General features: G+C 46.9%; 1 protein-coding gene across 1 annotated transcript in view; it reads left to right on the plus strand.

The window, feature by feature from the left end:
- Positions 1-7,772: 7,772 nt before the first annotated feature.
- Positions 7,773-14,369, plus strand: part of ANXA11 (annexin A11) — an 84,382-nt gene continuing 77,785 nt past the window's right edge. Inside the window, exon 1 of the mRNA XM_060240984.1 lies at positions 7,773-7,792. The gene's annotated coding sequence lies outside the window, so the exon portion shown is untranslated. The remainder of the gene's footprint in view (positions 7,793-14,369) is intronic.

Below are 14,369 nucleotides of genomic sequence, written 5' to 3' on the forward strand. Positions count from 1 at the left end.
TCTCCTCTTTTCCGTCCCGCCTTGCTTGGCCTCTCCAGCAAGCGGCTCTGTAGGTTTAACTCTTTCAGTGCTGGACACAAAGGAAAAATGTGCCCTGTCTTCTCCAGACCAGATTCTGTACGCGGTGCCCTATGCAAGTCAATAGGGCTGCTCGCTCGAGAGTAACTCTGCACAGAGTTGTGTTCCCAGGGTATCCAGCGCTGTTCAGCCTACTCAGCAAAAGGAGACTGAAGCTGGATCCCAGTTCCTTATTCATCCACCTAGTATAAGGACCGTAAAACTCAATTGGGGGACGGTAGTTCTGAATTATGAGATTCTGCTCTTTTTAAAATAGACAAGTATGTATTAACTGGAAGTAAGGCCTGTTGAGAAGAAAATACAACTAGGGTTGCCAGCTTTTCAACTTAAAGCATTGATAGAAATAGAAAGAGAAGGGAATCAGAAATGGGTTAGGTTTGAAAATGAAACTAACAAAGGGGTAGGGAAATTTGGTATTTTTACAAATAAATGGACTAAAGATTTTAAATTGGATACAGGACCAAGGAAAAGTACATTAATGGTCTGGAGAAAGTGGCAGCCAAAGTGGTTAAAACGAATATCTAGATGGTCGCCTTTGGAAGCTTTGGAAAAGGAAGGCATAGACTATAGATGGGGGGAACTTCTTAAACAAAAAGGATACAGTAGAGTACAGGATTTTTTATCTGCAAATATCTTTAAACCATTTCAAGCTTTAGAGGAAGCAGTAGGTGCAAAATACTGGTTAAAATCTGCAGGCTTATACACAAAAATTAAAAAGATAATTGAAAATAGTGATATAAATATAGAAGAACCGATAGAGATTTATAAATTAATGGAAAAAACCAAAAGAGGATTGGTAGGTCTCTCTCTCTCTCTCTCTCTCAGCTTGACTTGGCGAACGAAGATTTAAGAAAGGTGCAGTAGTCCACGTCTGCTGCAGGCTCGCTGGTGGCTGACAAGACCAATGCGGGACAGGCAGGTCCGGCCACAGTGGCTGCAGGGAAAAGTCTGATTTGGGGTTGGTGCTGTAGCAGTACGATTCTTCCTCAATCTCCTTTTGTCCTCAAGACCAGCTATGCGTGCGTTCTCAAAGGAAGAGACAGCCTGGTGGATGGTATGCCTCCATGCTTTGCGATCTGAGGCTAGGTCAGACCACTGGTGATGGTTAATGCAACAGGTACCAAGGGATTTCTTCAAGGACTCCTTGAACCTCTTATTTGGTGCCCCTCTATTTCGATGGCCGGTGGAAAGTTCGCCATACAGGGCAATCTTGGGAAGGCAATGGTTTTCCATCCTGGAGATATGCCCTGCCCAGCGCAGCTGCGTCTTCAACAGCGATGCCTCGATGCTTGTAACCTCCGCCCGCTTGAGGACTTCAGTGTTGGTCACAAAGTCACTCCAGTGGATGTTGAGGATGGTGCGAAGGCAGCGCTGATGAAAGCGCTCAAGGAGTCGCAGATGATGACAGTATAATACCCACGATTCGGAGCCGTAGATGAGGGTTGTCATCACAACCGCTTTGTAAACATTGATCTTTGTGCCCTTTTTCAGATGCTTGTTGCTCCACACTCGTTTATGCTGTCGGCCAAATGCACGGTTTGCCTTTGCCAGTCTATTATTAATCTCCTTGTCGATCATAATGTATCATAATGCCCCTGTATAAATCGATGGTGCGGTCTCATTTGGAGTACTGTGTGCAGTTCTGGTCGCCGCACCTCAAAAAGGATATTATAGCTTTAGAGAAGGTGCAGAGAAGGGCAACTAGAATGATTAAAGGGCTGGAGCACTTTCCCTATGAAGAAAGGTTGAAACGCTTGGGACTCTTTAGCTTGGAGAAACGTCGACTGCGGGGTGACATGATAGAGGTTTACAAGATAATGCATGGAATGGAGAAAGTAGAGAAAGAAGTACTTTTCTCCCTTTCTCACAATACAAGAACTCGTGGGCATTCGATGAAATTGCTGAGCAGACAGGTTAAGACGGATAAAAGGAAGTACTTCTTCACCCAAAGGGTGATTAACATGTGGAATTCACTGCCACAGGAGGTGGTGGCGGCCACAAGTATAGCCACCTTCAAGAGGGGTTTAGATAAAAATATGGAGCACAGGTCCATCAGTGGCTATTAGCCACAGTGTATGTGTGTATATAACATTTTTTGCCACTGTGTGACACAGAGTGTTGGACTTGATGGGCCGTTGGCCTGATCCAACATGGCTTCTCTTATGTTCTTATGTTCTTATGATCTTGGCGTCAGTTCAGGTACCTGAACTGCTGGACTGTCTTCAAAATTGATTCCCCCACAGTGATGCAAGGAGGGTGATAATCTTCCTGGGGTGCAGGCTGGTGGAGAATTTCTGTCTTCTTCAGACTAACTTCTAGGCCGAATAGCTTGGCAGCCTCTGCAAAGCAGAGCTGCTGCAGAGCTGATACCGAGTGGGAGACAAGTGCAGCATCATCAGCAAACAGTAGCTCTCGGATAAGTTTTTCCATTGTCTTGGAGTGGGCCTTTAGTCGCCTCAGGTTGAACAGGCTGCCATCGGTGCGATAGCGGATGTAGACACCATCGTCATCATCTAAATTTACTGTGGCTCTTTGAAGCATCATGCTAAAGAAGATCGTAAAGAGAGTTGGCACGAGAACACAGCCTTGCTTTACACCTGTGCCTATTGGGAAGGGCTCTGAGAGATCGTTGCAGTGTCTGACTTGGCCTCGCTGGTCTTCATGTAGCTGGATGACCATACTGAGGAACCTTGGGGGACATCCTAAACCTTCCAAGATTTGCCACAGGCCGTTCCTGCTAACGGTATCAAAAGCTTTGGCAAGGTCGACAAAAGTCACATATAGACCCTTGTTCTGTTCCCTGCATTTCTCTTGGAGCTGCCTGAGAACAAATACCATGTCGGTGGTGCTCCTGTTAGCTCTAAAGCCACACTGGCTCTCTGGGAGGAGTTCTTCTGCAATGGTGGGCACCAGTCTGTTCAGGAGTATTCTAGCAAGGATTTTGCCTGCGATGGAGAGCAGGGTTATCCCCCGGTAGTTGGAGCAGTCTGACTTTTCCCCTTTGTTCTTATGTAGAGTAATGATGATTGCATCGCGAAAGTCCTGTGGTAGTTTGCCTTGTTCCCAGCAGGTGACAAGTACTTTGTGAAGTGTGCTATGTAGTACTATGCCCCCATGCTTCCAGATCTCTGGTGGGATTCCGTGAACTCCCGCTGCCTTGCCACTTTTCAGTTGCTTGATGGCTTTAACAGTCTCTTCTAGGGTGGGGATCTCATCCAACTCCATTTTCACTGGTTGAAGTGGGGTGAGGTGGATTGCTGAATCTTGAACTACGCAATTGGCACTGAAGAGAACCTGAAAATACTCCGACCACCGGTTCAGTATGGATGCCTTGTCTGTGAGGAGCACTTGGCCGTCTGCACTACTCAAGGGACTCTGAGCCTGATATGATGGGCAATATACTGCCTTCAGGGCTTCGTAGAACCCTCTTAAATCACCAGTGTCTGCACACAGCTGGGTTCTCTCTGCAAGCTTGGTCCACCACTCGTTCTGAAAGTCTCGAAGCTTGCGCTGGAGGTTGCTACATACAGCGCGAAAGGTTGCTTTTTTCCTGGGACAGGAGGGCTGAGCAAGATGTGCTTGGTAGGCAGATCTTTTTTTCGCCAGTAATTCTTGGATCTCTTGATTGTTCTCGTCAAACCAGTCCTTGCTCTTCCTTGTGGAGAACTTCTTCAGAGGTCAACAGGATGGTAGTTTTTAGGTGTTCCCAGAGTGCTTCTGGAGAAGGATCTGTGAGGCAACTGGGGCCCTCAATTCTTGTCTGGAGTTTTGCCTGGAAGGCAGCTCTAACTTCGGCTGACTGAAGGCTGCCAACCTGAAACTTCCTCCGGGGGATACCACCTCTCCTGGGTGTAGATTTAAAGTGAAGACGGAGATTGCAGCATACAAGACGATGATCCGTATGACATTCTGCACTGGGCATTACTTGGGTGTGTAAGACATCTCGAAGGTCTCTCTGGCGCACCAGAATGTAGTCAATAAGGTGCCAATGCTTGGACCGTCGGTGCATCCAGGTTGTCTTCAGGCTGTTCTTCTGCTGGAAGATAGTGTTGGTAATGGTGAGCTGATGCTCCGTGCAGAATTCTAGCAGGAGGTGCCCATTATCATTGCAGTTTCCAATGCCGTGTTTGCCAAGTACTCCTTTCCAGGCTTCTGAGTCTTTACCTACTCTGGCATTGAAGTCGCCAAGGATGATCACCTTGTCCTCCGTAGGGGTCTTCCGTACGAGGTTGCGTAGATCAGCATAGAACTTATTCTTTTCTGCAGAATCTGCTTGAAGGGTTGGGGCATACACACTGAAGAGTGTTGCATGCTGCTTGTTTTGAAGAGGGAGGCGCATAGACATGATGCGATCTGAGTGACCTGTTGGCAGGTTTTCGAGTTTAGAGGCAATGGAATTCCTGACCATGAGGCCAACGCCAGAAAGGCGGGTCTCAGCCTTTGACTTACCCGACCAGTAAAGGGTATAGCCAGGACCATGTTCTTGAAGACTACCTTCCTCAGGGAAACGGACTTCACTGAGAGCTGCTATGTCAATATTCAACCTGAGAAGTTCGTGGGCAACTAGAGCAGAGCATCGTTCAGGGCGACCACTGTCTACTGTGTCAAGCATGGTTCTGATGTTCCAACACGCAAGCTTTAGTCTTTGCACACTTTGTGAGGCAGGTGCATGCCTTTTCTTTGTTGTTATTTTTCGACCGCAAGTAAGGATGCCCGTTGACCGCCGCTAGCCAACTGGGGTGGTGGGGAGACGAGCTTTGTTTAGGCCACCTTTTCTAGGCCCCTCTCCATATGGAGCAAGCAGTGCTGTCCCTAAATAAGGCTGCTTGGTCGTTCAGGGTGCTGCCGAAAAATGCTTTCGTCTCCGGGTCAGCATCAGCGACCAATACCCTGAACCGCCTACATGCAGGATCGGAACTGCAGCTTCCAGTGGCATCTTCCACCTGCCGTTTCGCCCCTTGTCCATCGCTGCAGGACTTGGTATGTTGTGGGTTGTGGATGTGGATACCTTTCAGGCCTGCGCAGAGGAATTTTTAGGTGAAGCGCAGTGTGCGCAGTACTGGCTCCACCCTTTCACCATGGGGTCATCTGCCATGGCCCAATAAGCCGGGATGCCGGCAGCGAGTCCTCCAGGTGGTAGATGTTATATTAACAAGCTCTGTCTGCCCGGGCTTGATGTTAGAGTTTTCCTTCTCTTGGCTGGCGAGGTTGGTGAGCCCAGCCTGCCCATCCGGTTATACCGCCGGACATTCGGTCTCACCATGACGTGGCAAACTCTGTGAAAATGGGGGGGGACCAGCGAGGTGTTGCCACGGATGCAGTAATGTAGTAATGCAGGAGAGGTCATTGCAGTGACCATCTACCAGGCATAGCCAGACAGTGACCACGCAACGTTCACTACACCGGGAGAGGAGAGGCGATGTATTGCGCATGCACTTTCCCTGGGGGCGGCAGGACACCCAGGAGGGAGCCAACCCCCCACCCCCCATTGGTAGGTGTACTCTATCAGAAAATGACCTCAGATGAAGAAGGAATAATAGCCCATCTCCAAAGAAAATGGAGTACAGAAACTCAAATAACAGAAAAGCAAAAAAAATAATGGAAGGAATTAAGAGAATAAAAATACATAAGTTTAGGGAAATGAGCTAAAAGTCTATATCGAATGGTACAGAACCCCAGCCACCTTAGCCAACATGTTTCTAGGATTAAGCCCAAGCTTAAATGAAAGGATGGTACACTCACATGTGGTGGGAATGTCATGAGGCTAAAATAGTATGGGGAAATATAGCAAGAATAATAAACAAGCTCTTTCGAGTAAAGCTGAGTCCCAAACTGTGAGCATCCATACTAGATGCCCTGGCCATTCTCCATTCTCTTCAAAGGAAAACAAAAGAAATCAGCCAAAAAAGGAGACAAACTGGAGGAAGAAAATGGCTACACAAAAAATGACAACACAAAAACATAGCTCTCTCTATGGGTATGCATGATCTCTGCTATTCCCTATGGGCAATCATGGGCTTCCTTATTCCCCAGGGGTAAGTCTAGTCTCTCTATCAGCAATCATGCATGTATAGTCTATGGGCAATTGCTCCCTTTTCGGCAAGCCTGGTCTCCGTTATTTCCTATTGGCAAGTGTGGTCTTCATTCTTTCCTATGAACAGTCATGCATTCTCTATTGTCAATCATGTATAGACTATGGGCAATTGATGTCCTTAGGAGAATTGTGGTATCCATTATTCCCTAAGGGAAAGTGTGGTCTCTATTATTCCCTTTAGCCAAGATTTCTGTATTGGCAAGAGAATATAGTCTATGAGTCAAGCCTAATTTCTATTATTCCCTATAGGCAAGTGTGGTCTTAATTTCTTCATTTTCCCCTATGGGCAATATTGTATCGTCCATGGGCAATCACTGTCCTTATGTCAAGCCTAATTTCTATTATTCCCTATGGGCAAGCGTGATCGCGTATTGGCAATCATGCAGAGCAGGGGTGTCGAACTCATTTGTTATGAGGGCCAGATCTGACATAAATGAGACCTTGTCGGGCCAGGCTGTGTTGGCCGGGCCATGTGTGTACTTATTTACGATTAGCTAGCAGAGATATGAACTTTTAAAAGGACACAGAAAAACACAACTTTTTTATATAAGAAAAAACACCTTAAAATAAAACATGCTTAAAACAGTAGCACTTGTTGGTCTTAAAAGTACTTTCATTGTATTTTTCTGATGGAATCCAGAGAACTGGGCAAAGGAAGCTCTGACGCTTTCCCTCTCTCCCCAGGGACCAGGAGAGGGAGGAGCCTCAGCCAATGGAGAAAATCGAGGTTTTGCTCTGTAGCTCCTGTGCGATTGAGCAAGCCTTGTAAAGCAAGCTGAGATGCAGAAGGAAGCAAGAGAGAGGGAGAAGAAAGCAGACAAGAGCCAGTTACTCTGGGGCCTGATAGGAGCCCTCCAGGGGCTGTCCTTAGGTCAAGCCTAATTTCCATTATTCCCTGTGGGCAATCATGCATTCTCTATTGGCAATCATGTATTGTCTATGAGCAATTGCTCTCCTTAGGGCAAGCCTAATTTCCATTATTCCCTAAGGGCAAGTGTGGTATCCATTTTTTCCTATGGGCAAGCTTGCATTTTCTGTTGGCAATCATGAATCGTCTATGAGCAATCGCTATCCTTAGGAGAAGCAATTGCTGTCATTAGGGCAAGCCTGCTCTCCATTATTCCCTATGGGCCTGTGTGATTCTCCATGGGCAATCCCGTCCCGTGTGTAATAAATGTTGTAAAGAAACTAATAATAAATAAGCGATCTGCGTTACTGGAGATCAGTTGTAATTCCGGGAGATCTCCAGTCCCCCCTGGAGGCCGGCAAAACTCCAACCCAATGAACCTGGGCTTGCTGCCACCATCTGTGGCGGAGCCTCGCGCCCGGCACAACTGCATCGCTCCTCCGCCTGGCTGGGGCGGGCTCAAATGAGCAGGCTCGTCTTCCTGCCCGCAGAAGTGCGCAGTCACCGTCTCCACCCCGGCCTGGGGAGGGGAGGGAAGGGAAGGAAGCCCTGCCTGCCTGCCTGCCTGCCGTGAGAGCTCCGGCTCCTCCTCCGCTGGCCTCGGCCGCTGTTCCCTCCGGGCAGAGAGCGACGCTGCGCCAGAGGCTCGGGCGGGCTCTTCTTCTTCTCCTCCTCGCCGCTCTCCCAGCAGCACCGCGGGGCGCGCCGACTTGGTAAGCAGCAGCGGCGGCCGAGGGCGCAGGAAGGGTCCCGCCGTCCTCCGTTGGAGGCGGGATGCTGGGCCGGGAGCCTGGCTCCCCGCGGGAGGAGCTCCGCTGGCCGCGGCCAGGATCCAGCCCCGGGTTGGGCGGGGGGGGGCGGGGGTCTCTTGGAGACGAGGAGCCCGAAGGCGACGGGGTGGGACTGGGGGGCTCCTGGCCCGCCTCCTCCTCCTCGAGGGCTGCAGACTTGGCTCGCCGGAGGGAGATGAGCCGCGCAGGCCGTGGGGCGTCGGCTCGGGGAGGGGAGGAGAGGGGGGAGCGCCGGGCGTCCGCGTCTTGCTGGCACCGCTGCGGCGGGGAGAGGCTGTTTTGAGAAAAGGTCGCTGTGAAGCTCCGGTAAAGATTAATACGCAATAAGATCGAACGCCGCGATGATCCTCCAGAATGGTCACAGCCCTTCAAACTGCGTTAAAAGATTTTCCTCTTTTCATTTGCTTCCGCCTTTTTCTCAGACTGCACGCTCCTCCCCCCCCCCCCCGCCCGCGCTTTGTGTTTGTTCCTCTGCTTAGAGCCGGCGATGCGAAGAGCCCAGCCGGTCTTGCACGAGCGGAAACCAGTTCAGATCTCTCGCTTGCTCTGGAACTGCCCCCCCCCCCCGCCCGTCAGTCACTTCTCTCAGTCTTGCCCACCTTGCAGAGTGATGGGAAGGTTAAAGTGGAGGAAGGGAGAACTAGTTGTGCCTTGGCGGAAGTATACTAAATAAATGACTTAATGGGGGGGGGGGGGGTGTTTGTGTTCTCGTCTGATGAAGCGTGCTTAAGAGAGCACACAAAAGCTTACCTTCTGAATAAAAATTGGTTGGTCTTAAAGGTGCAGCTTGACTCCTGCTTCGTTCTACTGCTTCAGACCAACAAGGCTGCCCACTTGGATCTGGTTTGTGTGTGTGTGTATTTTTTTTCAGGGGTTGTAAGCATTTAACAGTCTGTACAACAGCCCTGTAATGTAAGATTGACATTATTTGCATCATATTATCATCCTTGTTCCCGCTAAGCTGTGCTAGGGGGTGCTGGCACGGAAAATTTTAGCTGGCTGCTCAGGGATTTTAGCTTCTAGCTCACAATAGAGGATGGTGGCACTTCCTTCTGAGACCCCCTGGTCCAATCTTTTTGAAACTTGGAGAGGTTTCTGAGGACGGGCACCAGCAGCCATGTCCCTCAGAGCCCCAGATTGTTTCTCCATTATAGCTTATGGAGCCCATAGGGCTCCATTATAGCTTATGGAGCAGGGTGGAAATTTGTTTATTTTGCACACCCCTAATTTGCTTTTCAGTATGATATGTAAACTCCCTTGAGTCACAGTAAAAGTGGAATATAAATATTTGAATAAATAGGTAGTTTGGGTAGGTTGATAACATTCAAGTAACTTCCTGTTTGTTAGGCTAGGCAGGGTTCTGAAAGTGATTGTTCCACCTAATTGGCCTATAAATTTGTCATTTCACTAACCCCGCCCCCCCCCCAGTAGACTGCAAGAGTTCCCCCCCACCAGCCAAGAGCTGGTGTATTTTGAAAGGCTCAGCACAGGGCAATAGTTGGAGGCCCGGTCTAGTAGTATAGTGGAAAGGGGAGGGCAGACCTGTTTTCCAGAGGCTTGGTTGCCCTCATAGAGAACATTTTCTGTAATGAAATATGACTTGATTCTGTTTCCTCTTATAATGTTTAAAATATTTTTAAAATATAGTTAACAGAATTCATTCTGAGATTTTTACGTTATGGAAATAACTTTATAAAAAACTAATTTATGCAGTAGTCAAATGTAGACTCACTCACTTTAATGCTACTAGCTTTTTTTGCTCACAAGGTAGAATTTTTGCTCAACCCGTGGAGCTTAGAGGGAACTGATTACCATACAGGTGGGGTGGGAGTTTAGTGCTAGCTGTTTGCCCAGGAAGTTAATGGTTGATGGGAACTTTGACCTTGGACCTTGCAAGCTGATGCTCTCAAAAAGGTGCTGTGCTGGCTGTACCTGTGCAGTTGGGGGTTGGTCTGCCCACCTCTCCCCATATAGCTCCTTGTGCCAAGCGTGTTCCTCAGGCTCTTAAGGTAGCTCACCAGTCATGAAGCAGAAACTGCGCCTTCTCCACTGTACCTCCCACTTTGTTGAATTGGCTTTCTTGAGGAGGTGAAGGGTTAAATTGTTAGGAGACACTGCAGGGCTATTTTTTTTGCCAGGATTTTTAATAGGGTATAAAGTGGGAGGTGGAGGGTATTTGGAATTGTACTTTGTTGGGTTTTTAACTTTGTGATGTTTTAAATTCTCACCCATAAGCCACCTTGAGCCACAATGAAAGACAGAATGCAAATATTTTAAGTGATAAATATATTCTGAGCCAAAACACAATTGAAAGCTGATAATGGCTGTGTTTTCTAAATGGCCTGCTTTATTTCTTTACTCCATTTGTACCCAACCTTTCTCCCCAATGGGAACCTGAAGTGGCTGACATCATTCTCCTCCGTTTTATCATCACAACGATCCTGAGAGGTAGGTTAGGCTGAGAGTGTGAGACTGGCCCAAGGCTACTCAGCAGGCTTCTGTGGTGGAGTGGGGATTCCAGCTTTGGCCTCATCGTCTGACACACTAACCCACTGCACCACCTTCTGTTCATTCTCAATGGTTCACTGATTAAAATATCATGATTAACACTTTGACTAAGTTAACTGGGGGGGATTGAGAAAGTAAAAAACGTTAGGGACTGTGCTTGTGTCTTAATAGTGAGGCTTCTTGGAGAAATGGGGACAGAATGGATGGATGGTTGTCACTGATAGTTGTCCTCAGCTGTGCTGAACAAGTGTGTACTGGGGAGCATGTACCTGTGCTAAGGACTTATAAGTTTGGAATCTTTTTTGTGAATTGGGTGGATCTGTAACTGGTTGACAGATTGCACTCAAAGAGTGCTTGTGAATGGTTCCTCACCCTCTTGGAGAGGAGTGAGAAGTGGAGTGCCTCAAGAATCTGTCCTGGGACCTGTTTTGTTCAACATCTTTATCAATGATTTGGATGAAGGAATAGAGGAAATGCTTATTAAATTTGCAGATGATATGAAATTGGGAGTGGTTGCAAACACAGAAGAAGACAGAAATAGGATTACAGGATGACCTTGACAGGCTGGAAAACTGGGCTAAAATCAATAAAATGAATTTTAACGGGGATAAATGTAAAGTTCTGCATTTAGGTAGGAAAAATCCAATGCATTGTTATAGGATGGGCAAGACTTGACTTAGCAGTAGTATGTGTGAAAAAGATCTAGGGGTCTTAGTGGATCAAACGCTGAACATGATTCAACAGTGTGATGCGGTGGCTAAAAAAGGCAAATGCAGTTTTGGACTGTATCAACAGAAGTATAGTGTCCAGATCACATGATGTGATGGTATTGCTTTATTTTGCTCTGGTAAGACCTCACCTGGAGTAGTGTGTTCAGTTTTAGGCACCACATTTTAAGAAGGATATAGACAAGCTGGAACGGGTCCAGAGGAGGGTGACGAAGATGGTGAGGGGTCTGGAGACCAAGTCCTAGGAGGAAAGGTTGAAGGAGCTAGGGATGTTTAGCCTGGAGAGGAGGTGGCTGAGAGGTGATATGATCACCATCTTCAAGTACTTGAAGGGCTGTCATATAGAGGATGGTGTAGAATTGTTTTCTGTGGACCCAGAAGGTAGGACCAAAACCAATGAAGATCCTGTGAATTTGGGGGGAGGTGTTTGTGAGTTCCCTGCATTGTGCAGGGGGTTGGGCTAGATGACCCTAGAGGTCCCTTCCAACTCTATGATTCTTAGACCTTGTTGGGCCAGGCCATGTATGTTATAAAATGTAATGCTAGGTAGCAGAGATACAAACTGTATAAAGGACACAGACAAACCCAATGAAAGATTTAAAAATAAAAATAAAATATGCCTAAAATATTAGCATTTTTGCAATATTTTGCTTATTTAAAAGTCTCTGATAACTGACACCTCTTGTTCTGAATTATTGCTTCAAAATCTGGAGACAGTGTGCTGTAGCAATCTTGAATTGAAGGTATTGTTCAGGTGTGTTGCAAACCTACTTTTGATTTATTGACATTCATTACAGAAATCTCATGGTCAATGCTTTGAGCCTAAAACCCAGGGGAAAACATGAAATGGCTGGGCATTGTGAACTTTTGTACATAAGTTGCCTCATGTGTCAATGGAGAAAATAGGCTTTGCTCTGTAGCTCCTGTGCAATTGAGCAAGCCTGGAAAAGCAAGCTGTGATGCAGAAGGACGTGAGAGAGAGAGAAGTAAGCAGATGACAGTGAGTTGCTCCCAGGCCTGATAGGAGCCTTTCCGGGGGGAGGAGGGGCGTCTGATTCGTCCCTTGGGCTGCATGTTTGACACCCGGAGTAAGACGTCAGGAAGACAAGTTTGGAGGGCTTGGTATGGTACAGTGGTGTTGCTAAACACAGTATCTAGATCCTGGACCAGGTCATTATCCATTAAGGGTTGTTTAGAAGGGGAATTCTGATATTTTGTTGTCAAAAGAGCCTTAGGAACTATCAACCCTGAGGGTACAATGAGGGCTAAGAAACAGAGTTAGGGAGAGGATATCACATGTTGATTGGAAAAAACCCAGCCAGTTAGGGCAGCCTGGGGAGTGAACAAAAGAATAAAGCATTTCAGGAACCTTGGGTTAACATAAGCACATAAGAACATAATGCAATTGCCTTGGATTTAAAAAGGGAAGAAAAACTTCTGTACCATGGATAAAAAGAAAAACTGATGAAATAGTAGAAGCAGGATGGGAGGGGGGAGGTTGCTTCAGGGCCCTCCATGTCTTGATGGCCCTTGTCACGATCCAAAGAAGCAGAGTAAATATTCCTGATAAGCAACAAATTTGGTTCACTTCTGCAATTTGTGCGGAGTGCAGCTTTTCTTGCCACTGAACACTGGGTACATAGAGATGTTCATAGTTCTAGAGGGCAGCCATGCTGGTCAAGCGATGTTCAGGCACCTGTTGGTTTGCCCTTTGCTGTGCACTGGGAACCTAACATTTAGCAGACCTGGTAATAGCTTGAGTCTTCGTGATGCACATCAATGTTAACAGCTGCCAATGTGCAGGAGTTTCAACATGCACATTGTTGCACAGGCCCAGAGCAGGACCATTCCTGACATCAGAGTTACTTTTTAAATGATAAATGTTATAAAAGGCTATAAAGTGCATGCACAGGCAAGTATAATTAAATTGTAAAATCATTGGGATCTGTGGCCTGATCACTGCCTTGTGAAGTTCTTGTTTGAATGGGGAAACTCTGGACACTTCCTAGATAACTGATACCATCATGTTGATTCTGGAGGAGCTGTGGCTCAGTGGTAGAGGGTCTCAGCATCTGCAGTTAAAAGGACCAGGCAGGAAGTGATGTGGAAAACCTTTGTCTGGGACCCTGGGGAGTCACTAACCATCTGAGTAGGGAGTACTGACCTTGATAGACCAAGGGGCTGATTCAGTACAAGGCAGTTTTGTGTGCAGTTTGACTGCCTTTGCATTGCTGTGTATTTTGTGCTGACCCCCGCACGAGGGAGGCACGTCAGCCAAGACCGTGAGCTCTTCAAAGAGGCAAGGCAGAAGGAAATGGAACTCTACTGCCATAGCTACTACACAGCCACAAAATTGTTGGGCACAGAACTTAAGTTGATCAACAGATAAGGTGACACTTTGTATACCTGTCAAACGTGAATACTGTGAAATTCTTGGTGTGCCTAGTTAACCTTGGCATTTACAGCAGGAAGCTCTCTACCTTGAATCTGAGCTGTTTCCAAAATGTAGCAGTATTCCAAAATCTGAGCAGTATTCTCCTTCCCCACTGCCTTTGGTGCTGGTACCTGAACCCGCAACATAAAAGCTTCCCGCCAATATCTCATTTAGTTGTTAGCAATAATATTGTTGCTTCTGTTATCTCGTTTCTGGCTGTTCCACTGCAGAAAGATCTGGTTTAGGGTCAGCTGTAAGCCTCTTGATTGCTTCTTCCACATCTTGCGGCAGCTGTTGTACCAGAAATTATTTTGGGATGCTTTGGTGGGAAGTTAGATGACCTTGTGAGGGGAGAACATTTAAACCCATGTTCTCTGATAGTGGTAATGTAAGGAGAGACTCTTGTGGAAGAAAATGGGTGAGTAGGGGGTGCTTAATCCTTCTGTCCCTTTCCACTGATCCTTTGCAGTTGGGCTTCAGAACTGGAAGCAAGTTCTGCTTAGAGAAAAATGGGTGGGAGTGCATTTGTAAGGGAAGATTCAGAGGGTGACTCACCCCCTGAAAGTCCCATCCCTTCCACAGGCTTCCCCCTTATCTCAGCAAAGATACCTTGAAGAACAGGTTTCGCTAAGATAAACTGGAGCTTTTTTGCTATAGAAGTGTGAGCTTAACATGGAAGGAAGTGTGCTTTAAAAAAAATCCCTTCAGCTCTTGGAATTTTGAAATAGACAGACAATTTAATTGTTTATGTTGTGGTAGAATGTACTGTAACGAGTCATAACTGATTTATAGTGGTTTTCAAGGCAAGAGAAGTTCAGGAGTGGTTTGG

The sequence above is a fragment of the Heteronotia binoei genome, chromosome 6, assembly GCF_032191835.1.
Source record: "Heteronotia binoei isolate CCM8104 ecotype False Entrance Well chromosome 6, APGP_CSIRO_Hbin_v1, whole genome shotgun sequence".
NCBI lineage: Eukaryota > Metazoa > Chordata > Lepidosauria > Squamata > Gekkonidae > Heteronotia > Heteronotia binoei.